This window comes from Marmota monax, unplaced genomic scaffold, assembly GCF_021218885.2.
Source record: "Marmota monax isolate L192 unplaced genomic scaffold, Marmota_monax_Labrador192_F-V1.1 WCK01_AAM20220418_F8-fsc00067, whole genome shotgun sequence".
NCBI lineage: Eukaryota > Metazoa > Chordata > Mammalia > Rodentia > Sciuridae > Marmota > Marmota monax.
In genome coordinates this window covers 10,213,025-10,238,737 of record NW_026695065.1, presented here as the reverse complement: position 1 = coordinate 10,238,737, position 25,713 = coordinate 10,213,025, and positions in this window count along the sequence as shown.

Genomic DNA, 25,713 nt, shown 5'->3' with positions numbered 1-25,713 from the left:
AATAATAAAAGATATTGTTTCAGGATCAACATCATCATGAATGTTAAAGTACATATATCTGAAAATATAATCCTCTTTAAAAATTGAAACCACCACCAATAACAACAAAACACAAACAAACAAGGAAACAATCATAGACTTTGCAAAATATATTTTTCAAAACCCTAGAAGTTAACAAAAGTCTTACAACAATCTAAAACTTAATTATTCAAGAAACACATTTGTATCTTAAAATTAATGGTAGGCTTAGTGGTGATTAAGTTCTCTTATTCACATTCTCCTCTGTCCATCTCTTTGAAAACCAACATTCCCATAATCATGTTGAAAACCAGGAGCATGGCACTATGAAATGGAACTTAAAGGGCTTAGAGTTCTCTAAAAATTTTACTCAAACAGAATTACCAGCATCTGATATGAGTGGAAGTATCCTATAAACTTCCACTCACAGGACTTGTCTTGAATTAATTTGAGTTCTCTCAGTGTATTCAGCATTTTCTTTGGGGCATTTGTTGAAAAAAATCAGTGGTAATTTACAATATTATTGTGGGTTAAAGTGGCAATACGAACTACAGAAATATAGGGGTGATCAAAAGCTTAAAATTTAAAAAAAAAAGTAACAGGTGAAGTTTCAAGAAGGAGTCTTTGAAACTCTGACATATCGCTGGTAGTTGAAGCTACTAGGCACATATGCCAGACTGTATATTCATCCAGGACTTTTCAAATGCCCAAGGCAGAACTGAGAAAACCCTAAGCTCTCAATTGTGACTCACTTTCCATCTCTATCTGAGCAGGAAGTGAAGGTGATAACTCAAAACCTACATAGAGAACTACACTATAATATCTAGGGGTCTTACAGGTCAAAAATATTTAAGTCTTTGTTAAACATTACTTGGTCACAAATCCAATCAAAGAAGGACTTCAGTGTATTCAGTGTATACATATCATAAGGATACAGTATGATATATATATATATATATATATATATATATATATATATATATATATATCATAAGGATACAGATTTCATAAAATTAGTTCTGAAAAGTTACTAAATAATAACCACAACAATTAAGAGAAATATCAAAAGAACCTTGCGCAGCACAGTGACATACATCTGTAATCTCAGTGGCTCAGGGGCCTGAAGCAGGAGCATCATAATTTCAAAGTCAGCATCCACAATTTAGCAAAGCCCTAAGCAAATTAAGGGGACCCTGTGTCATAATTTAAATATATATATATATATATATATATATATATATATATATATATGAAACAAATCATAGGCTGGGGATGTCGCTCAATGGTTAAGTGTCCCTGAGTTCAATCCCTGGTTTTAAAAAAATAGAACCTGAGGCTGGGAAGGGTGAGGTTGAACTTATTCCTAGAGATGTCATACTGTCGAATTAAAATTGTCATTCTATCATTAAAAACAAATGATGACCCCATGCAAAGAAACTACATGTATAGCCCATAGAGAAGGACAAAAAATGGAAAGAGAAACCTGCTTTGAGGAAATTAAAACTTAAAATTGGCCATTTTGCACATGCTTAAGGAACTGAAGCTTAAAGAACTAAAGACATAGAAATTTTGAGAAAAGATTTCACAAAAATTAATATTGTTAAATCAGTAAAAATTATTGAAAAGAACAAACTAAAATTATGAAGCTAAAAATACAATATCTGAAATGAAAATTTTATAAGAGATAACCAACAATAGATTTGAGCTGTGAGAAGAAAGAATTTGCTTACTCAAATGCAGGAGTAATTGATATCATTCTGTAAGAAGAACAAAAGCTACAGAAGTAGACAAAAGGAAATGAAGGGAAAGGAGGAAGGATGTGATGGGGAAAGACAGTGGAATGAATCTGACCTAACTTTCATATATATATATATATATATATATATATATATATATATATATATATATATAAATACACTGCAGTGAATCCCACAATCATCTACATTCACAAGATACTAATTAAAGAGAAATATGAGTAAATAAAAAAAAAGATTAGCAGAGTAGAGAGAAGGACGGAACAGAGAGAGGGAAGAGTTAGGATAAGTACTAGGGACTGAATTAGAACAAATCATATCCTATGCTTTTATAATTGTGACAAAATGAATCATGTTGCTGTGTATAACTAGAAATAATGAATAAAATTATTGAAATGAGGAGTAAAAAAAATAATACAAGTAAAGCACTGGGGATCCCAAGTACTAGCTATTATTTAGGTATCAAGTGGAGGTATGACACTTGTAAGAGAATATACTCAGCACTAAAAATATAAATTTTACTGTGAATAAAATAAATGGGAATTGTTTTTTAAAAACAGGAACAGAAAATAAATATATAAAAGAAAGAGAACAAGAGAAACCTGTGGCACAGTATCTATCAAAATGTCTACAAAATTGTGCATAATGAGAATCTAAGGAGAGAAAAGAGAGAAAGGTGAAGAAATTATAGTTAATGGCCAATACACCTCCAAATTTGACGAAAATTCTTTATCTACACACACAAAGTTCAAAGAATTCTACATAACACAAACTCAAAGATAGACATGATGTTTAAAGACAAAAAAGAATCTTGAAACCCGTAAGAGGAATACAAAATTTATACACTGTATCTTCAATTATCACGGAAATTAAACAGAACTAATGTGATGACACATTAAAAATTCTGAAGAAAAAGACTATGAAACAAGAATTCTATATTCAGGAAAATTTTCAGTCAAAAATGAAGAAAAAAAGAGACATTCCCATACAAACAAAAACGGAACATCTATCATTAGTTCTGCAAGAAATAAAAAATAAAAGGATACAAGATGATAACTGGAATTCACATGAAGAAATAAAGAGCACAAGTCATTTAAATACATCACATATGTAAAAAACAACATGAATGTATTTTTTGTTCGTTAATTTTTTTCTCCTACTCCATAAGCAAAAGGTATTAATCTGTATGGATGGACATATAATGTACATGTATATAATTCATCTAAAATTATACAAATAAGTATTGAAGAGGGAATGGAATACTTTTAGTATATTCTTGAAACCAAATTGATATCAATATAACTAAAAAGTTATAAGTTGTGATGTTATAGTAATTCCAAGGACAACTATAAGAAATGTTCTGAAAATTGTAAATGACAAAATGTTCAAAGTGATACACTCAAAAATATTTATTAGACAAAAACAAAACAGTAATGGAGAAATAAAATATAAAAAATAATATAAGATATATAGAAAACAAATCATAAAATAGCAGTTCCAAATCCTACTTTATCAACAATTACCTGGAATGTAAGTAGACTAAAATATCTAATTAAATGTCAGTGATACAAAGAATCTGTAGAAAAAAAATGATTCGACCTTTATTTTCTGCAAGAGACAAAGTTTAGTGTTAATTATACAAATAAGTTAAAAGAAATAGATGTAAAGATGTAAAGAGCCATAAGATGCAAGGAATTAACAACAACAGCAAAACAAAAACAATAACAAAACAAAACAAAGAAAAACAACACAAAGTAGGGAGGAGGGAGGAAGGGAGGGAGGGATAGAGAGAGAGAGAGGGAGGGGGGGTGGCTAAAATAATACCAGACAAGGTAAGGATGGAGATAAAAATTGTTGCCAGATATAAAGAAAGGCATTTTATAATGAAGAAAACTATCTCACCAAGAAGAATACAAATTAAAGACATATATACATGCCACAACAGAATCACAAAATAGGTTGATCAAAATAATGTGTGAATTAAAATGAGAAAATGATGATCCAATTATATTGGTTGGCTTAATACTTAAAAATAAGTGAAATATACCATAGCAATATAGTAAAGGATAAAAATATGTTTGTCTCAATAGACACAAAATATGACAAATTTCAACACTTTTAATATAAATAATAACTATGGATAAAAAAAGAACTTCATAAAGCTTATAAAGACTACCTGCAAAATATCCACAGCAAATATCACACTTAACTGTGAAAATCAGGGTGTTCACTTTAAGATCGTGAACAAAATATGGATATCAGCTCTCATGATGCATTAAAAATTCCACTACTAGTTCTACCTGAGGGAACTGAGTCTTAAGGTAAATTAAATCCACTCCATTTTAAAGAGAAGAAAGTCATTTTATTTTATTCAAATGGAAGAATTAATACTTGTTTTGTCAACTTGTATGGATGAAATCATTTTGCATGTAGAAAAAAAAGCTAATGAACTGACAATTAGAGCTAAAAAGGAGGCTTAAAAGGCTGAAGGAGAGTTTTAGTCAGTTCTTTTGCTGTTGTGACTTAAAGACCTGACCAGAAGGGCTGGGTTTGTGGCTTAGTGGTAGAGTGTTTGCCTAGCACGTGTGGGCACTGGGTTTGATTCTCAGCACTGCATATAAATAAACAAAAATAAAGATTTGTCAACAACTAATAAGAAAAATTAAAAAGCCCTGAACATGAACAATTGTAGAAGAAGAAGAGTTTGGTTGGGGGCTCAGGATTTCAGAGGTCTCAATCCATAAACAACAAAGCTACTCTATTCCTCAGGGCTCAAGTTGATGCTCAACATAAGGCTGGAAGACTGTGGCAAAGGGAAGCAGCTCACATGATGATCAGGAAGTAGAGAGAACTCCACTTGCCAGAAACAAGTACATACCCCAAAGCCATGCCCCCAATGTCCTACCTCCTACAGCCACATCTCATTGGCCTTCAGTTACCACTAAATTAATCCCCTCAGGTGATTGATTCACTGATTATGTTAAGGCTCTGATAAATCAATCATTTCTTCCCTGAACCTCTTGCATTGTCTCACACATGACCTTTTGGGGGACACCTCACATCTAAACCATAACAAGGAGATAAGTATCCCAAAATCAGTTTTATCTCTACATTAACAATGAAAAATCCAAAATCAATATTGAGGAAATAACATTTTATGAAGACATCAAAATATACTTAGACTATAAATCAATGAAATAGATTTGAGAATCCAAGAAACCCTTACATTTGTGGTCCATTTTTATTTCATAAGGATGCCAAGATAATTCTTTTGGTAAAGTATAGTCTTCACAATGGAATGTTCTGTGGCAACTAAATTTGGGATTTTTGTCTCATACAATAAACACAAATTAACACAAAATAGATCAAAAGTCTAAATGTGGCAATTAAAATTATTAGAAGAAAATGTAGGAATAGATGTTTGTTGCATCAAATTTGGCTGCAGCTTTTTGTTTGTTTGCTTGTTTTTTAGATATGACAGGTAATGCCAAAGAAACAGAAGATAATAATAAATTGAACTTCGTCAAAATTAAAAGCATCTGTACAATTCATAACACCATCACACCATGAACAAAGTAAAAAGATAATTCACAGAATGAGGTAAAATATTTTCAAATCTTATATCTGACAACATACATGTATCCAGAATATGTCAAGAATTCTTAACAACCCAAAATAAAAACACAAAAAGTTGTCTAACAATGAGCAAATGTTCTGATTAGACATTATCTAAGAATATGTTACTATACTGACATGATATACATAAGATCCTCATAATCATTAAACATTAAGGGAATTCAAATAAGAAGAATATTTATGCATTTCAAACTAGTATGACCATTGTGAAAATCCATATGGAGGTTCTTCAAAAGAATATGAATGGAACCACCATATTATCCAGCCATACCACTCATCACTATTTATTCAAATGAACTAAAAAGTCAGCATACTGTACCAATATCTTAATACCTATGTTTATATAAGCACACTTTATGACAGCCAAGTTATTGAACCGGTATAAGTGCCTGTCAATAGATGAATGGAAAAAGAAAATTTGGTTTATGTATATAATGAAAATTTGCTCAGCCAAAAAGAAGAATGAAATTATGTCATTTGTTGGTAACTGGATGCAACTAGAGGACATCATGCTAAGTGAAATAAGGAAGACTCAGAAAGAGGCATATGTTTTCTTTCATTAGTGGAAGCTATAGAGAAAAAAAAGGAGAGGAAAGAGTTTTCATAAAAACAAATGAAACACCAGCAAAGTAGAGGAGAATAGGTGTGAATGAAGCAGGGGAGGGAAGAGGAAAGATAAAGGGGAGGCATTGGGGATATAAACTGACCTAATTGTTATTGGCATGTATGAATTTTGTTACAATTAATTCAAATATTATGCATAATTATAATGCACCAGTAAAAAATAATTTAAAAACAACAACTTTATAATATTAATTAATATCCACTAAGGTGGCTGAAATAAAAGTGATGAAAACAAGTCTTACAGAAATTTGAACAGTAATATATTTCCTGGTCAAAGGTGAAATGGTTCAGCCACTTTGGGAAACATTCTCACAGGCACTGAAAAATCTGTTTGCCTAGATTTACCAAATGACCTAGCAATTCTACTCTAAAAATATCCAAGAGAAGATAAAATATATGTTCACACAAATACTTGCATAAAGTATTCATACTAGCATTAATCACAGTAGCCAAAGGATCAACTGATGGATGAATAACTAAATGTGTTGTATCCCCTAATTAAATATTAGTCATCCCCCACAAATTGAAGTATTTATATATTCCGTAACTTGGAAAAATCTAGAAACATTATGCTAAGTGGAAAAAAACAGATAAGTCTACATATAATGCAATTATGAAATGTTCAGTATAATCAAACCCATAAAGAAAAAAAATAGATGATTTGTTGCCAATGCTAGGAGAACAAATGGAATGGGAAGTAAGTGTCATGGATATGGGTTTTCTCTTTGAGGTGATGAAAATATTGCGTGATTTGTGTTTCAGTCAGCTTTTTTTTTTTCACTGCTGTGACCAAAAGAACTGACAAGAACAATTTTATAGTAGGAATGTTTATTTCGGGGCTCATGGTTTCAGAGTTTTCAGTCCATAGACAGCTCCATTGCTCTGGACTCCAGGTGTGGCAAAACATCATTGTGGAAGAGTGTGGAAGAGTAAAACAATTCAGGACACAGGTACCAGGAACCAGAGACATACTAAGTTCAGCTCACAAAATATATATAACCCAGATGAATATCCCCAATGACTTACCTCTTCCAGCTACATGCTACCTACAGTTCCAGTTAATCCTTATCAGAGGATTAATACACTGATTATATTATATACAATTATTTCACCTCTAAACCTTCTTGCATTGTCTCACATATGAGCTTTTGTGGGAAACGTGACATGTAAACCATAACAATCAGGTAGTAATGACAATTGTGTAACTTTGGTTGTACTAAAATGCACTGAATTGTACACATTGAAAAGGTGAATTTTACAGTTTATGAAATGTTTCTCAACAAAATATTCATCTATATGTTTTCTAATAATTTAACTCTTCCCTTTCAAAACAAAAAAAATATTTTATGTATATTTTTGATTTATTGGCTTTTGCTTTGGTAATTGTATGAGAGAATATTAAAATTTTTATTTTTTTCCTCATATGAAAGCCAATTTCCACAATTGCATGTATAGATAAAAACCCTTGTGCGCAAGGTTTTTAAATATCTACTTGTGGACCTGGGGTTGTGGCTTAGAGGTAGAGCACTTGCCTCCTACAAATGAGGCACTGGGTTCAATCCTCAGCACCACATAAAAATAAATAAACATATTTAAAAATATTTAATTTTTTCACACACCCTATTTCAGTTCCGTATTACATTTAATTGATAATTCATTCAATGCTATGTATTCTTTATTGTAGGTCAATATTTAGTGGGGGAACAGAATTTATATTTTTATGTATTATTGTTCCAGTTTTTATTTTTATTTTTAAATATATATATATTTTTAAGTTGTACTCAGACACAGAACTTTTATTTTACTTATTTATTTTTATGTGGTGCTGAGGATCAAAACTAGTGCCTAGCACATGATAGGCGAGAGCTCTACTGCTGAACCACAACCCCAGCCCTTGTTCCAGATTTTAGACTTTGTCAATGTCAAATAATCAATCTCATTAGAATTTTGACTGCAATTGCATTTACATTATCTTTTATTAAGAGAGCATTACATATTTTTGATATTGAGTTGTCTTATGCCTGAACATGATACCTAAGGCCTAATGAAAGAATTATGGCTATAGAATAGAAAGTACACATATTAATTCCCAAACTGTAAATGTGATATAATGAAAACAAACAAAGCAGGAGATGGGTAAGGAATGTAAAGCATGCTAATTATATCATCCTTCATGTTAAAACTAAGTGCACTGGTAAAAATGAAATGAAATGCATGATTTAAAATGACTGCTGCTCCTACTTTTTTGTTGCTATTGGGAATTGAAGCCAGGAGTGCTTGACCATTGAGCCACATCCCTACCCCTCCTCCCCACCCCCTCTTTTTTGAGCACAGTCTCTCTAAGTTGTTTAGAACCTCACTAAATTACTGAGATTTGTCTTGAATTTGTGATCCTCCAGCCTCAGCCTCTGAGGTCTCTGGGATTAGAGGTGTGCAGCATTGTGAATATCTGGAAATTGTTTTAATAAAACAAAACTGTGTCATATATGGCAGTACTAAAAATGTTGAAAAACAAATAATAGGCTAAGAAAAAGTACTAGCAATATGCTTGACTAAATGAGTGTTGATATAAGAAAATTTACAGACCAATAAGAAAAAGATGATGAAATGAATACAACAATGGAAAGAAAATAAAAATTTATATAATCCATATGAGAAAACTTCAACAACTCTGGTTGTTGGTGAAATTGTAAGTTAAAGTTAAAAATATTTGGTTTAATTTTGGGGTGGATGGGTACCAGAGATTGAACTTAGGGGCACTTGACCACTGAGCCATATCCCCAACCTTATTTCATAATTTGAATTAAAGACAGAGTCTCACTGAGCTGCTTAGCACTTTGCTTTTGCTGAGGCTGGCTTTTCACTTGCGAACCTTCTAGCTTAGCCTCCCTTGCTGCTGGGATTACAGGTGTGAGCCACCATGTCCTATATTTTGGTTTAATTGTGACTCAGATAGTTAAATTTTAAAAGGAGCAATAATATCCAAAGCTGATGAGCATTGAAAAAAATAAGTTTCATACATCAGTGCTTGTGAATTTCTGTGACTGTTTTGCAATGTGACAATAACTGTTAAAATTTTAAATACACATAAGTAGTTTTGCAACCCAGTTGCAACTTCTAAGACAAAGAAGAGGATGATTTATAAGGTATTGGTAATGCACAGAATATATGGCAAGATTTGCAAACTCATTGTGAACACAGGAAACTGTATTATTCCTATACTGGTAGAAACATTATACAAAAAATTTAACCTATACCAGTTACAGATCTGAGCACCACTATTGAAAATATTTAAAAACAAAATTCTTCTGTGCTTGTATCAGTTATTAAGGATTTATGATTTCAGATGTGCATGCTCCCTTTGCTGAACTTAAGTTCATGTCCTTCCCTGGTCTATGCAAGAGCACTGAGAAGAAGAAAAGGACTAACATCATTGTTCAGTTACTAAATACCACAAACTATTTTAAGTTTTTTTTTGTTTTTCTAAACAAGGCCATGAAGATTTTTCTCTAGTTTTTCAATGGGACTAAATATTATTTCTATAATCTCAAAGTTAATAAGGAGTAAGCAAGATTTGGATGTGCTGTGTTCCTGAGGCTTTGATGTTCTTTTGCATTTTTATTTGTGATAGAAAATAGTTCATTACTTTGTGGAAAATTCTTGCTGCAATGTATCATCTCACAGAATTTCAGGAAAAAAAGTGCACTCACCCTTACTCCTGATTCTAAGAAAATAATAGAAATAAATTTAAAAGCTAGAGTCCAGATAATTTTTGGTATTCCATTGTTGGAAATCCAGTTTCAATTTACAATGTCCTACTATTGACTGGGAATATGTGGGTCTGAGCTATTACTCACAAGATTATACTACAAATATGATAAAAGGGATTTTCCATATGTGATTAAATTTACTTTTGAATTAATTTTGAGTCAATCAAAAGTGAACTATTGGGCTGTGGCTTGGGTTCAGCGGTAGAGCGCTCGCCTAGTACATGCAAGTCCTGGGTTTGATCCTCAGCACCACATACAAATAAATAAGTTAAATAAAAGTATCGTGTCCAACTAAACTAAAAAATAAATTTAAAAAATTGCCGCAGTCTGGCTGGGCAAATATTCTGGGTAGGTCTGTCCCAAATATGAATCGAGTCACAGACAGAGGAAGTCAAAGTTTCAAGCATGAGAAAAAGCAACAATCTGGCTGTAAAGATGATAGAAACCACATGATAAATTATATGTATGTATATGTATATACATATGAAAATCATCTAGAAGAGAGAAGCTCCATGATTAAACACTCACAAAAATTAAAAAAAAAAGAAAAACAGGAATATTAATCCTACAACAAAAGTATAAATGAACTTGAATATGTGAACACTTATGGTCAAGCCCCCAGACAAGAAGATAGGCAGCAATGACTTTTACAACAGTTCTGAATGATCTTGTACAGATAACAATGCAACAATTGAGATAAATTTCTTACAGAGCTGTGAGCTCGAAAATGAGTGTTGTTCTACACTACTAACTTTGTGAAAAATATTATGCAACTGTTGGAATCTAGCATGTTTCATTACACAAATAAAAAGTACCATTAATATGTACATATGTTCAACTATATTTATTGTATTCAAAAACCTCAAAATAGCTTGAATATGCCTCAATAAGAAAATTATTGGGAATATTCTGATAAATCAGATGATTTATAAAAGTTTGTTAGTATTAACATAACTAGGATAATATATGCTGATATGGAAATATGTCTATTGTATGTTTAGTAATAAAATAAATTATGAATTATATGTATAATATGTATGATCCTATTTTCCTTTTAAAAACACATGTCTGCAAATATTTATATGATTACATAGAGCAAACTTTAAAAATTATTATCAATTATTCACATTGGTTGCCTTGGAAACATAGGACCAGAGTATTATTATCATGAGGAAACAGGAGTAACTTATTAAAGTTTTATACATCACTGAATTATTTTACATGTCTCTTAGTTTATTTGGGCTGTTATAACTAAATACTGCACATATATTGACCGGTTTATAAACAACACCTGTTTATTGTCCTCAGTTCTGCAAGCTGAAAACTTCAAGATCAAGGCGACAACAGTTTAAGAGCATTCTACATACTCTAACCTCACATGACAGAAGTAGTGAGAGAATTCTCTCAGACTTTATTTATAAGCATATTAATCCTATGGATAATAGCTCTGCCTTCCTACATGAAATAATCACATCCTAAACACCCTCCTAATACCCTCTCCTTTGGGATAAGGAATTTTTGAAGCACATAAACATTCATAACATGGGAACATGTTACAATGTATATTATCATTAGCAGCATTTATATATAATAGAATATTATTCAGCCATAAAGAAGAATGAAATCTTGTCACTTGTAGCAAAAGGGATAGAATAGGAGCATATTATTTAAATGAGATTAGCCAGATGCAGAAAGAAAAGTACTGCATATTCCATATCATATGAGAAAGATTAAAAACAAAGTAGAGGGGCTGGGGTTGTGGCTCTGTGGTATTGTGCTTGCCTAGCATGTGTGATGCACTGGGTTTGATTCTCAGCACCACATATAAACAAATACATGAATAAAAATCCATCAATAACTAACACAAATTTTTAAATGTAGATCTGAATGTAGAAAAATGATTAATAAAGGTTGGGAAAGGGAAAAAGGGTGGATAAAAGGGGAAGCTGGATTTGACCAGTGCACATTTCAGAAAGGTATTGAAATATAAAATTAAACTCTATTGTCATGTATAATTAATATGTATTGACAAAACATAAGACAAATAAAAAACAAAAATCTAATTATTTTGAAAGAATGAATTATGCATGTAACTCAACAGGCTAGAAATTAACAAAAAATAATATTAATGCAAGATGATATCTAAATCCATACGATTCACAGAATGGTTTTTTGATTTTCAATATTTTATAATTTTCAGCTCACAGACCCTGTATGTGTTTTGCTAATTTTGTAAGTAATAATTTTATCTATTTTTCATGATAAAATACATTGTTTTACCCCATATTGTACAGTTCATAATCCGGTTCTAGAATTCATTGATTCATTTTAACCCTCCACATGGACTTATTTATCTTATTAATTCTAGTCATACATAATAGTAGAATTCATTTTAACAAATTCATAGATGTATATAACATAAGGTGCTCCATTTCAATTCTCAGTACTTCCCCTTTTTCTTCCCTTCTCCCTTCTTCTGATCCCCTCTGTCTGTTCTACTGGTCTTCCTTCTACTTATTTAATTTATTAATTGATGCATTATAGTTATACATAAAAGTGCAATTCATTGTGGATATATTCATACATGCACATAGCCTGAACATAGCAAAATTTGATCATTCTTCCCCTCTCTCATTCTTCCTCCCTCCCCCTCAATACCCTTCCTATACTACATTGTTCTCTTCTATTTTCATATAATTACCTCCTTTCCCCCCGCCTCATTTCTCTGTACTTTCTGCATATAAGAGAAAACATTCATTCCTTGACTTTTTAAGTCTGGTTTATTTCACTTCTAGCATGATGTTCTCCAGCTCTGTCCATTTACCAGCAAATGACATGATTTTGTTTTTCTTTATGGCTGAATAAAACTCAATTATGTATATGCACCACATTTTCTTTATACATTCATCTGTTAGTGGACAGCTGGGCTGGTTTTATAGCTTGGCTATTGTGAATTTTACTGCTATAAATATTGGTATGCATGTATTCCTATAGTATGCTGATTTTAGTTCTTTTGGATAAATATCAAGGAATGGGATAGCTCGGTCATATGGTCATTCCATTTCTGGTCTTTTCCACATAGACATAGTCATCTGATCATTGATAAGGTGCCAAAAATTACTTTGGGGAGAATAAACTTTTTATATAAATGGTGGTTAGAAAATGACATCTATATGTAGAAAAATGAAGTTAGATTCTTATCTCCTATCCTGCACAAATATAAATTTAAAATAGATCAAAGACTAAGAATTAAAACAGAAACACTACAATGGCTAGAAGTCAATATGGGGTGAACAGTCCAATATATATTGACAGGGCACCAACTTCCTTAATGAGACTCCTAAAATTCAACAAATAAAACCAAGAATCAATATGTTGTATGACATCAAATTAAAAAGCTATTGAACAGCAAAGGAAACAATTAAGAACATGAAGAAAGAGCTACATATTGGTAGAAAAATATTTGCCAACTACACTTCTGACCAGGGATTAATATCCAGAATATATAAAGAACTCAAAAAACTTAACACATACACACACACAAAAAAAATAATAATAATAATAACAACAATAGCAAGAACAACAACAGCCCAATTGGTGAAATGAGAAATGTTTTATAGAGACATTTCTTAAAAGAAGAGATACAAATGGCAAATAAATATATGAAAAAATATTCAACATCCTTAACAATCAGGGAAATACACAAATTAAATCTACACTAAAATTTCATGTCACTCCAGTTAGATAGCAATTATCAAGAATGCAAATAACAATAATTGCTGCCCAGGACATGGAGGAAAATCTGCACTTGTGGGTTGTTGGTGGTATACAAATTAGCAAAACTTATTTTTCCTATCATTATAATGATCATAAATTTTACTTTCCACAATTTAATTGATATATAAAAATAATATCAATTTTAATTTTCTGTGTGTATATCTTATATCTTACAATCTTATGGAATGTATTAATCATAGAAGTTTTATGCTTTTAATGTAGAAAATCATATTATTCACTTTAAGGACAGTTGTATTTCTTCCTTTAAAATCTATATGTCTAACAAAAATTTCTTTTAATGTCTTATTTCAGTGGCTAGGCATTCACTTTTCTATTGAGCGAGAGGAGCAAGAATGCATTTGTTGCCAAACTTAGGGAATACATATGGTATTCTACTATTAATTGTGTTAGCAATAGGTGTACTTTTGTTTTTACTTTTCTTTACTTATAAATAACTTTTATCAACTTGAGAAAGCTTTATTAAAATTTTGCTGAGAGACTTTCTCATAGGTACGTATATTAAACATTATTTCACATTTTATTTTGCAAATTTTATTTTATATTCGTCAAATGTCATCTTGCATTTCCATACTTGCCCTCTTCATTTCCTATTTGGCAAAAATATCTGCCTTAATTGACAAGATATTGTGGTCTTTATTCATATATATTTGTAGCTGGCCAAATACCTGTTTTTATATGGTGCTGAGGATCGAACCCAGTGCCTTATTGTAATTTTAAACATGAAGCAGAGTTGCATAACTTGAATAAATCCAACTTTCTCATACTGTGAAATTCTAACATGCCATAATTTTGATGAGTATTTTTGCATTTATATTATTAAGGGATATTAACATACTTTTTTCTTTTTAGCAGTGCTGTTTTTTTTTTTTTAGTTTGGGTATCAATGTAAATATGATTTTGTAAGATGTAATATGCATTGTGATTTTTTAAAAGTTTTCTGGAAAATATTGTATAAAATATGAATAATTTCTTAAAATTTCTGTAGAATTCTCCAGGTACATATCTATGCAAAGCAACTTCTTGTTAGGGAACTTATTCAATTATTAATTCAATTTCTCTTATACTTATAAAACTATTCAGATTTTTTTTCCATTTTTCTTGAGGTCTGGTGTTTTGTAGTTTCCAAGCAACTGACATGTTTTTGATAAGTGTGTTGAATTTATGTGGGCAAATTTGTTTGTAGGGTTCATTAATTTACCTTTTTAATGGCTACAGAGTTTTGTATTATTTTTATGGTTTATTAATGAATTATATTTATAGATGATATTGAGGTTCATTGTGACACAATCATACATGCATGGAATATAATTTGTTCTACTTCAGTAACCGTTACTTCCTCTTTCCTTTTCTTCCTCCTCTCTTTGTTTCCTTTCCTCTAGTCTTCTGGTCTTCCTATTTATAGTTAGTTTTCTTAAAAAATAAGTGTCCTTCATATATATATATATATATATATATATATATATATATATATATATATATATATATAATGAAATATTTGTAGTATATTCATATTGTATGTATAATTCGGTCAATTTCATTTCACCATTCCTCCCTTCCCTCCCTTTCGATCCACTTCCTTTACTCCCCTGATCTCTCTTCTATTTTTATAGGATGCCCCCCTTTCTTCCCTTAATTTGGCCTTACTTCCATATATAAGAGAAAACATTCAGCCCTTGATGCTCTGATTCTTACTTACTTCACTTAGCATGATATTCTCCAGTCCCATCCATTTATCAGCAAATGTCATAATTTAATTCTTCTTTATGACTGAGTAAAATTTCATTGTGTACATATACCAAATTGTCTTTAACTATTCACCTATTGAGGGGCACCTGGGCTGGTTCTATAATTTGGCTATTGTGAATTGGGCTGCTATCAACATTGATGTGTCTATATCACTATAGTTCAACAGGTAATTATTACCCAGAATACATAAAGAACTAAAAAAAAAAAAAAACAATAATTCAATCAATAAATGTGTAAAAGAACTACACCCTTCTTAAAGAAGATATACAAATGACCAACAAATGTATAAAAAAGAAAATGTTCAACACTCCTAGCAATCAGAGAAATGCAAATCAAAACTACATTGAGATTTTATCACAATCTAGTTAGCAAAACAATGATCAAGAAGAGAAAAATAAATGTTGGTATGGGGTTGGGGGGAAGGTACTCATATATTGTTAGTGGAACAGCAAATTAGTTCAACATCTTTTAGAAATCAGAATGGAGGTTGCTCAAAAGACTAGGAATGAAAACACCATATGAACCTGGTATACAACTCCTTGATATGTATCCTAAAGAAATAAAATCAGTATACTATAGTGATATAGGCTACAGAGACTTCAATGATTTTCCCTGCTTTATTATTTTTATTTTTCAATTATTTAGTTTTTCAAACATGATATTTCACCATACTTATACATAAATAAATGATAATATTTTCAAGCAAATTAACATCCTTATCAAACTCACATACTAACTTTGGGTAAATGTGTGGTAAGAATACCTAATATATATTAGCAAAAATTCACTATGTAATATTATTAAATATAGTCCTTATAATTGCATTAGGTCTCTATAGGTATTCATTATGTATAATTGCATTCTTGATATTGATGAATTATGACTTGGTGACTCTTGCTGGTTTTATCAAATTTATTATTTTTCGAAGAACAAGTTATTTACTTTATTTTCTGCATTAATTTTATTAATTTATGCATTTTATTATTTCCTTCTTTTTTCTTACTTTGCATTTATTTAGCTCTTCTCCAGTTACTACTTTAAAATTTTTGACACATACACAAAAACATAAAAGTTGTATATATTTAGGAACATCATGTAATGTTAAATATATATATACATAATGTAATGTTTAAATCAGAGTAAACTGAGTAATCACTTCAAGCATTTATCATTCATTTGGGGTGATATGTTTCAAAATCTTTTCTTCTAGCACTTTGAAATATATAATATATTATTTTATGTATAATAAACATACTCTTTAATTTTATTCCAGAGCTTCTTGCTCCTAACTGTAACTTAGTATCCATTGATCAACCTTTCCCCATTTTTAAAAAATCAATTTATTTTGCTGCCGTGACTAAAATACCTAACAAAAGTTATTTTAAAAGAGGAAGAGTTTATTTTGGCGATCACAGTTTCAGAGGTCTCATACCATAGATGGCTGTCTCCATTCCTTCAGTTGGGAATATGGCACCAGGAAGGAGAGAGAGAGAGAGAGAGAGAGAGAGAGAGAGAGAGAGAGAGAGAGAGAGAGAGAAACTCAGCTAAAAGCAGAGAGTGCTCACGGGGGACAAATTATAAACCCCAAAGACATGCCCCTTGTGACCTGCCTCCTCTAGCTACACCCTATCTGCCCAGTTACCATCCAGTTCAATCTCTGTGATTGGCTTAACTCACTGATTATGTTAAGGCACTCATAACCCAATAATTTCCAATCTAAACCCTTTTGCATTGATTTACACATGAGCTTTTGGGGGATTCCTCATATCTAAACCATAATACCCATCCTCCCCTTCAATTCCTTTCTCAACCACTGGTAACCGACATTATATTTCAACATAAGAGATCAATGATTTTAGATTCCTTACATGCGTGAGATCATGTAGAAGTCATTGTTCTACTCCTGAATTAATTAAATATGAATAATGATCTCCAGTTCCACACCTGTTGCTGCAAATGAAGGATTTGATAAATTACTGCTGAATATTATTCCATTGTATAACACAATTTTTTAGGCATTAATCAGATCACAAACACTTAACATTGTTTCCTTTGCACAGCTATTGTGAATAGTGCTACATTGAACCTGAAGGGAAGATGGATCTTCAACATACTGATTTTATATGCATTGGATATCCAATAGTGGGACTGCTGGATCATATTGTAGTTCAATTTTTAATTTTTTGAGAATCTTCATAATGTTTTCCATAATGGCTGTACTAAATTACATTTCCACCAACTGTACAAAGGCTACCTTTCTTCCACATTTTTGTCAGCCTTATTGTCTTAATTTTTTGGTATTATTCATTATGATTGGTGTGAGGTGATATCTCCTTGTGATTTTGATTTGCATTTCCCTGATGATTAGTGATGGGGCACTTTACCTTTACCCCTTTACCACTGAGCTACATTCCCAGCCCTTTTCTTTGTATTTTTTCTATCTTCTTTTTCTTTCTTTCTTTCTTTCTTTCTTTCTTTCTTTCTTTCTTTCTTTCCTTTTCTTTTCTTTTCTTTTTCTTTTTTTTTAAGACAGGGCCTCACTAAATTACCTAGTGCTTCACTAAATTGCTGAGGCTAACTTTGAACCAATACTCCAGCCACCTGACTTTCTGGGATTACAGGCATGCACCACTACACTCACCCCCCCCCCCCGTCTTTCTTTATTGCTTCTTAGTCATACATGACAATAGAGTATATTTTGATATCATTATACAAGCATGGAATATATCTTATTCTGATTAAGACTTCAGTCTTTTGGATATACATGATGGTGAGAATCACTGTGATGTTTTCATATATGTATACAGGAAAGTTATGTTAGATTTATTCTACTATTGACTTTTTGAACGTATTCATTTTAGAAAGACCTATTTATTTATTTAGGCATATTGCCCATTTTTAAAAATTAGGTTATTACTATAATTATTATTATTATTTGCTGTTAAGTTTTTGAACTTCCTTCCATATGCCATGTATCAACCTCTTGTTAGATGTGTACTATAAAGATATTTTCTCCCATTAAGTAGGATAGGATGCCTCAATATTTTCTAGAGGTTTTCTTTATGGTGCAGTAGTTTTTAGTTTGATGTAATCTATTCTTCCATTTTTTTTTGTTTGTTTTCCTCAACTGTAGGGCATGATGTAACATGTGGGGCATGTTGCATCAGAAAAGAGGAAACCTAACTTGCTGGCTGCTACCTGCTTCCCAGTCCTGGGGCCACATATGACTAGGATGGCGCCTGGCCATCCTTCAGCCAGAAGGCATTACCATGGGTTGTGACAAAAAAAAAAAAAAAAAAAAATCGGACCACCTCTAGGATAGGTTCAGAACCCTTCTACCCTCGTGGACAGCTCATGTCACCCATTACTGCCTGTAGGATGGGTGTACATGTGAACTCTCCTCATCCTGTTGATCTTTATCCTGATTGGCTCCTGTACATTATATTAGCTGTGTGTGTTTTCTCAATAAGCGAGATCCTGCTTTGACTGGTCTCCCTGATGCCTCTAATTTTCTTCCAGCGACAGAGGGCTGGGTGTGGGCAGTCATTTGGCCTTTTCCTTTCTTGGCTCCTTCTGGTCAGGGCGTACTCTCCCCATCTCTCCCGCACATCAGGAGGGAATGAGGGCTAAAAACCCCCACACTCAACAAAAAAATATTGTCCATTTTAATATCCTGAAGGATTTCTCAAATGTTTTCTTCTAGTGGATTAATAGTTTTGGATCTTTCAATTAAGTTTTTATATCATTTTGAAGTGTTCATTTTAACCAGTGAGAGAGAGAGAGAGGGAGAGAGGGAGAGGTATTTATATTTTGGCACATGGTTATCCAACTTTTCCAACAGTATTTGTTAAAAAGACTGTCCCTCTCCAAAGAGTATGCTTAGCACCTTTCTGGAAAAGTAGTTGGCTGTAGATATGTGGGTTTATTTCTAGACTCTCTATTCCATTGTGTTTAATGGCAACACCATACTTTTCTAATCCTAACAGACTTATACTATGTTCTGAAATCAGATAACATAGTGTTTCTTAGTTGCTTCCTATTGCTCAACGTGGCTTTTGTTACTTGGGGATTTTTGTGCTTCCACAAAAATTTTAGATTTTTTATAGTGGGGTGAAAAATGCCATTGCTATTTTGAGGTATTTTCTTTAGACTGTAAATTGCTTTGAGTGTTTTGGACATTTGTAAATATGAATTCTCCCAACACATGAACCCATGGAATGCTTTTCCTATTTTGTATCATCTTCAAATTCTTTTATCAATATTTTATATTTTTATTGCAGAGATATTTCAAATTTGGTTAAAATTTACTCTTAGACATGTGAATATCTATATAAATGGAATTACTTTCTTATTTCTATTTCAGGTAATTCACAATTAGCATATAGCAATGCTAATGATTTTGGTATGTGGATTTTGTGTATCCTGTAATTTAGCTGAATTTATTTATTAATTATGATAGTTGTTAATGAGGATTTGGTGTTTTCTATATTTAATATCTTGTCATCTGCAAATAGTGATAATTTATTTAACTTCTTTTCTAAATGGATACCCTTTCTTTTTTTATCTTGCCTAATTGCTATGATTAGGACTTATAGTACTATGTTGAATAGAAGTGGTGAGGGTGGGCATCCTTGTCTTGTTTAATATATTAGAAATATTTTAGCTTTACCCAATTCAATATAATATTAATGCTTAGCTTATTATAAATCACCCTTGTTTTGTTGAGATATGTTCCTTGTATGCCTAATTTGTTGAGCATTTTATCATGAAGGGATGTTACATTTTATCAAATGACTTATCTCTATCAATTGAGTTGACCATACTTTTTTTCTTCATCCTATAGGTATGGTTATCCTGATTATTGATTTTTATATTTTTTTGTAGTCCTTGCTTTATAAATTTTAGTGCTTCAATATTAGATGCACAGAATTGGTATTTATTCTTGCTTAGGTAACCCTTTCATCACTGTATAATGACCTACTTATTTTATTTTATTGCTTTTTAATAAAATTCTATTTTATCTGATATTAGATTGCCTGCTGCCACTTTCTTTTGGCTTCTATATGCATTTATTATCTTATTCCATCTTAATTTCAGCTTATATGTGCCCTTAGAGGTGATTTGGAGAGTTTATAGGCAACATACATGGTGTATATTTTTAAGCTATTCATCCTGTGTGTTTATTTACTATCAAGGTAATTATTCCTGCAGCCAATGTGAAATTTGTTTTCTAGTGTTTCTAGTTTCTCTCTCTCTTGCCATCTCCCTCCCTCCCTCCCTCTCCTTTAGAGTCTTACATGGTAGTTAATCAAATCACTCTGTTATTGTCTTTTTATTTCTAGTTAATTATTGCTGTTATGTGTATCAAAGGTTTTTTTGTTTGTTTTGTTTTGTGATTACTATAAGGTTTAGAAAACATCACTTGCTTATAACAAGCTGTTGTGAATTTGTAGAGTCTTAACATTATTATAAGAACAGAAAGAAACTAATGAACACAATAACAAGAGTGAGTATATTCATATAACTCTAAATTTGCTTTTCTCTGCTCTTCAAATTTTGCAATTTGGACATGTAATTTTGTATAATTTTATATTTTCAAATTCTTAATATATTGATGTAGTTATTATTAACTGTAATTGTTATTGTGTGTCTATCTTCTTACTAAATATTTAAATTGTTTATGTAACATTCACCATATTAGAGCATTCTGAATTTCTTTATATAATTGTTCTCACCAGTAAATTTTATATCTTTCTATGTTATCTTCTTACTCATTAATGTCTTTTAGTTGGAAGAATGTCCTGTAGTATTTCTGTGGGAAAGTTCTGGTGGAAATATGCTCTCTAAGATTTTGTTTATAAGGAAACATTTTTATTCCTCCCTCACTTCTAATGGGTGGCTTTGCTGTGTAAAGAATTTTCAATAGTTTAAAAATCTCATGACACTCTCTCTTACAAATTTTCTTTTAAAAAGTGAATCTGAGCACAACTATGTGTTTTTTGTTTCTTTTCTTTTGCAGACTTAGAATTTGTATAATTCACTTGTGATAGCTTGATGATAAGATGTCTTGGAGTAGACATGACTGAGTTAAATTTGTCTAGTGACCTTTGAATTTTCTCTATCTGAATATTTATATTCCTCCCTAGCTTTATGATGTTTTTATTATTATTTATTTAAATAAGTTTTCCACGGGGCTCGGGATGTGGCTCAAGCGTCAGCGTGCTCACCTGGCATGTGTGGGGCGCTGGGTTCGATCCTCAGCACCACATACAAATAAAATAAAGATGTTGTGTCCACCAAAATCTAAGAAATAAATATTTAAAAATTCTCTCTCTCTCTAAAAAAATTAAATAAGTTTTCCACCATTTTGCCATTCTTAAATAATTATTGAAACTCAATATATTGAATATTTGTTCTTTGAATACTTCCCCGAAGTTTCCATAGTTTTATTTTCTTTTTCATTTTCTTTCATTTGCATTTTAAAATAGACTATTTTTAACTTTGAAGAATAGAAGTAACAACAAACATTGACAAATATGTGGGAAAAGAGAATGCTCATACATTGTTAATGGGACTGTAAATTTGTTCAATCCCTCTTGGAAGCAGTATGGAGACTTTTCAAAAAAGTAGGAATGAAACCATCATTTGACCCACTTATCCCATTTCTCATCATATATCCAAAGAAGTTTAAGTCAGCATACTTCAGTGACATGGTTGCATCAAAGTTTATAGCAGCAGAATTCACAATAGTTAAGTTATGGAACCCAACTAGATGCCCATCAATAGATGAATGGATAGAGAAATTGTCATACACACCTGAGCAGACATGAAGACAAATGACAGAATAAAATACACAGAGATGTACTCACCTATATACAGTTATCTCATACTAGACCAAATATACCTTGCAGAAAGTATAGCTTCTTCAACAAATGGTGCTAGAAAAACTGTAAATCCATATGTAAGTAGATTTAAATTTAACCTCAATCTCTCATCCAGCACAAAATTCAATTCAAAGTTGATAAAAGACCTAAGCATTAGACCAGACATCCTGTGCCTTCTAAAACTAAAATTAGGCTAAACTCTTCATCATGTTGGCTTAGAAACTGACTTCCTTAAGGAAGCATGTTCCACTGTGGTTTTCTCTACAGAGGACACTGCCATCTTTTGTCATAGGGGTAAACAATAGCTGTACTCTCTGTAGAACACCAAACATAGAGATACAAATTCATCCTCCACACCACTCAAGAAGCAACCACTTGAATTGCTTTAGGACTGGAGCTGCAACCTTTCCAAACCATAGGCTGAAGCTTCTTATAAGTCCCCACACTACATACTCCATCTTTGAGGCCACACTGTGTCTCTTCACATCACAAACACCAGAGCTATTGTCATAGAAAATTGTTTATGCTCTGGACACAGAACAGTTCTCTTTGAGCATTTCTAAACACCAAGAAGCAACTTTCCAGCCATAGTAAATGAGGTCATATCCTAAGCAATTGTAAATTTGCTCATGTTTTTACTGCCAGGCTGCTTCATAAGTACCACTTAAGATGAAAATATTCAATGAATAATTTTTTAAATGCAATAGAATGCATCAACAGCTGAGTTGATTAAGCAGATGAATAAGTCTAAACTAGAACACACCTTATTGGAAAACATATAATCAGAGGAGAAAAAAAGGTTTGGAGAACACCCACAGGACTTATGGGGCAGCAAAAGAGAGTAAATTTTGAATTTCAGGAGCTAAAGAAGTGAGACAAAGAAATAGAAAGCTTATTTGAAGAAATAATGGAAAGCTTGCTTTATTGTGGGAATAGAATAAACGTCCAGATACAGAGACAAATAAGATTCTGAACATAGTGATTAGAAGCATATCATATACAAGGGAATTTCAGTAAGGCTAGCAATACACTTCCTAGCAGAAATCTGACAAGGCAGGAGAGAATGGGATGATATATTCAAATTAATGAAGGGAATAAAAAAGAACCTGCAAAACAAGAATATGTTACCCAGAAAAGCTGTCCTTCAGAAATAAAAGCGAGATAAAGACTTTCCTAGGCAAACAGAAGCTTAGGGAATCCATCATCACTGGACTTGTTTTACAGGAAATACTAAGGAGATTTCTTCAAGTTGAAAGAAAAAAAAATGCTAATTTCAACATGAAAATACATGAAAGTATAAAGCTCACTGGCAATGTAGGTACAGTTTCATTCAGTATTGTATAATACTATAATGATAGTGTGCAAATCACATACCTCTAGTATGAAGATAAACAGACAAAAATATTAAAATAATAATAGCAATAATAATGTATTAATGTAAAGTGTATTAATATAAAAAGTCATAAATTGGGGCTGGGGTTAGGGCTCAGTGACAGAGTGCTTGCTTCACATATGTGAGGCACTGGGTTTGATTCTCAGCACCACATAAACATAAATGAACAAAATAAAAATAGTGAATCCATGAAAAAAAGTCATAAATTTTGACATCAAAAGTATAAAATATGGGGGGGTTCAGTAAACATCTAGAATTACTTAACTAATCAAACTTAAGTGGTTACCAGCTTAAAATAGTTGTTTATATAAGTCCCATGGTGACCATAATGCAAGAACCTATAGCAGGTCCAAGTAAAATAAATAGTAAGATACCATAGCATATCACTAAAGGAAAACACAAAGTCAATGCAAGAGTGAAGAAATGAAAAGGAAGAGCTACAGAATATTATTAACAAGCTTGCAGTAGTTAAGTTCTTACTAATAATAGTTACCTTTTACATAAGTAGATTTGATTCTACATAAAGTAGCTGAAATGATTTTTTAAGAATACTACTAAGTGTTGCTTACAGGATACTCACTTCACATTTAAGGACACTAAATTGTTAAAAAGGTACTACTGAAAAGGGAAGTCAAAAGAAGACAGGGGGAGTTATGTCAGATAAAATAGACTTATAATACTGAAAAAAAAGATACCCCAAAATACATTATATAATGAATATTATACAATGATAAAATGTTTAATTTATCTGGAAGACTTAATAACTATGAATATATGCACCCAAATATGTAGCTCAAATATATGGAGAGAGATGGACTGTAAGACCATAATAATAGACAAATCACTCAGACATAAAATCAATAAAGTACCATTGGACTCAAACTAGTCTTTGGACCAAATAAAACTAACAGATTCACATAGAACATTATCTCCAACAGCAGTACCAGAACATTTTCTAAGATAAGCCACAGAACAAGACATAACATATTTATAAAGATTAAAGTCATAACAATTATCTTGTCTGACCACAATGACACAAACTAGAAATCAATAATACGAGGGATTTCAGAAAATTAAAAATTATATAGAAGTTAAATATGCTCTGAAACAGTCAATGGGTCAAAGACAATGTAAAGTAAACCTAAAAATGTCTTGATGCAAATGAAATTGAAAACAAACATATCAAAACTTATGTGATGTAGCAAAAGCAGTTCTGAAAGGGGCGTTTATATGAGAAAATATCTGCATCAAAAAAGAAAAAAAATTGAAATATTAAAAAAAAAACTGTTAAACTTTGGAGAACCAAAAATCATGAATAAAGTAAGCCAAAAATTAACCGAAGGAATGACTTAATTAAGATTAGAACATAAATAAATTAAGAATAGAAAAATAACATAATAATCAAGAAAAATAAACTTGATTTTTTGGAAAACTTCTAGCTTATCTAAGAAAAAAATCAGAAGACTGAATTAAAATCAGAAGTAGAGGAGATATTAAAACCAATGCCAGAAAGAAACAAAAGATCATTAAGCAACTAGTATGAACAATTATATACCGAAAAATTGGATAACCTAGAAGAAATGGATAAGTTTCTAGCAATATTCATCTTATAAAGACTGAATCATGAACAAATAGAAAATCTGAACAGACAATAATTAGTAAGGAGATTAAATGAATAATCAAAATTCCCCAACTAATAAATGCCCAGGATCAGATGGCTTCCCTGGAGAATTCTATCATACATTTAATAATTGAGATCAATTCTCACACTCCTCCAAAAAACTGACAAGGAAGGAGTACGGAACTCATTTTATGAGACCAGCATACCCTGATCCCAGAGTCATAAAAAATACTCACTGCAGGAAAAACAGATTCTGATTTAATATCCCCAGTGAATACATATGTGAAAATCTTTAACACAATACTTGTGAACTGAATTTGACAAAACAGTAAAATTTCATGCATTATAAACAAATGATATATGGTCTCAGTTGTTCAGACTGGTGTTGAATTTATACTCCTGCCTTAAGCTCCTAAATTGCTGGGATTATAGGCATGAATGACTACACCCAGAATATTGTTAAAATCTA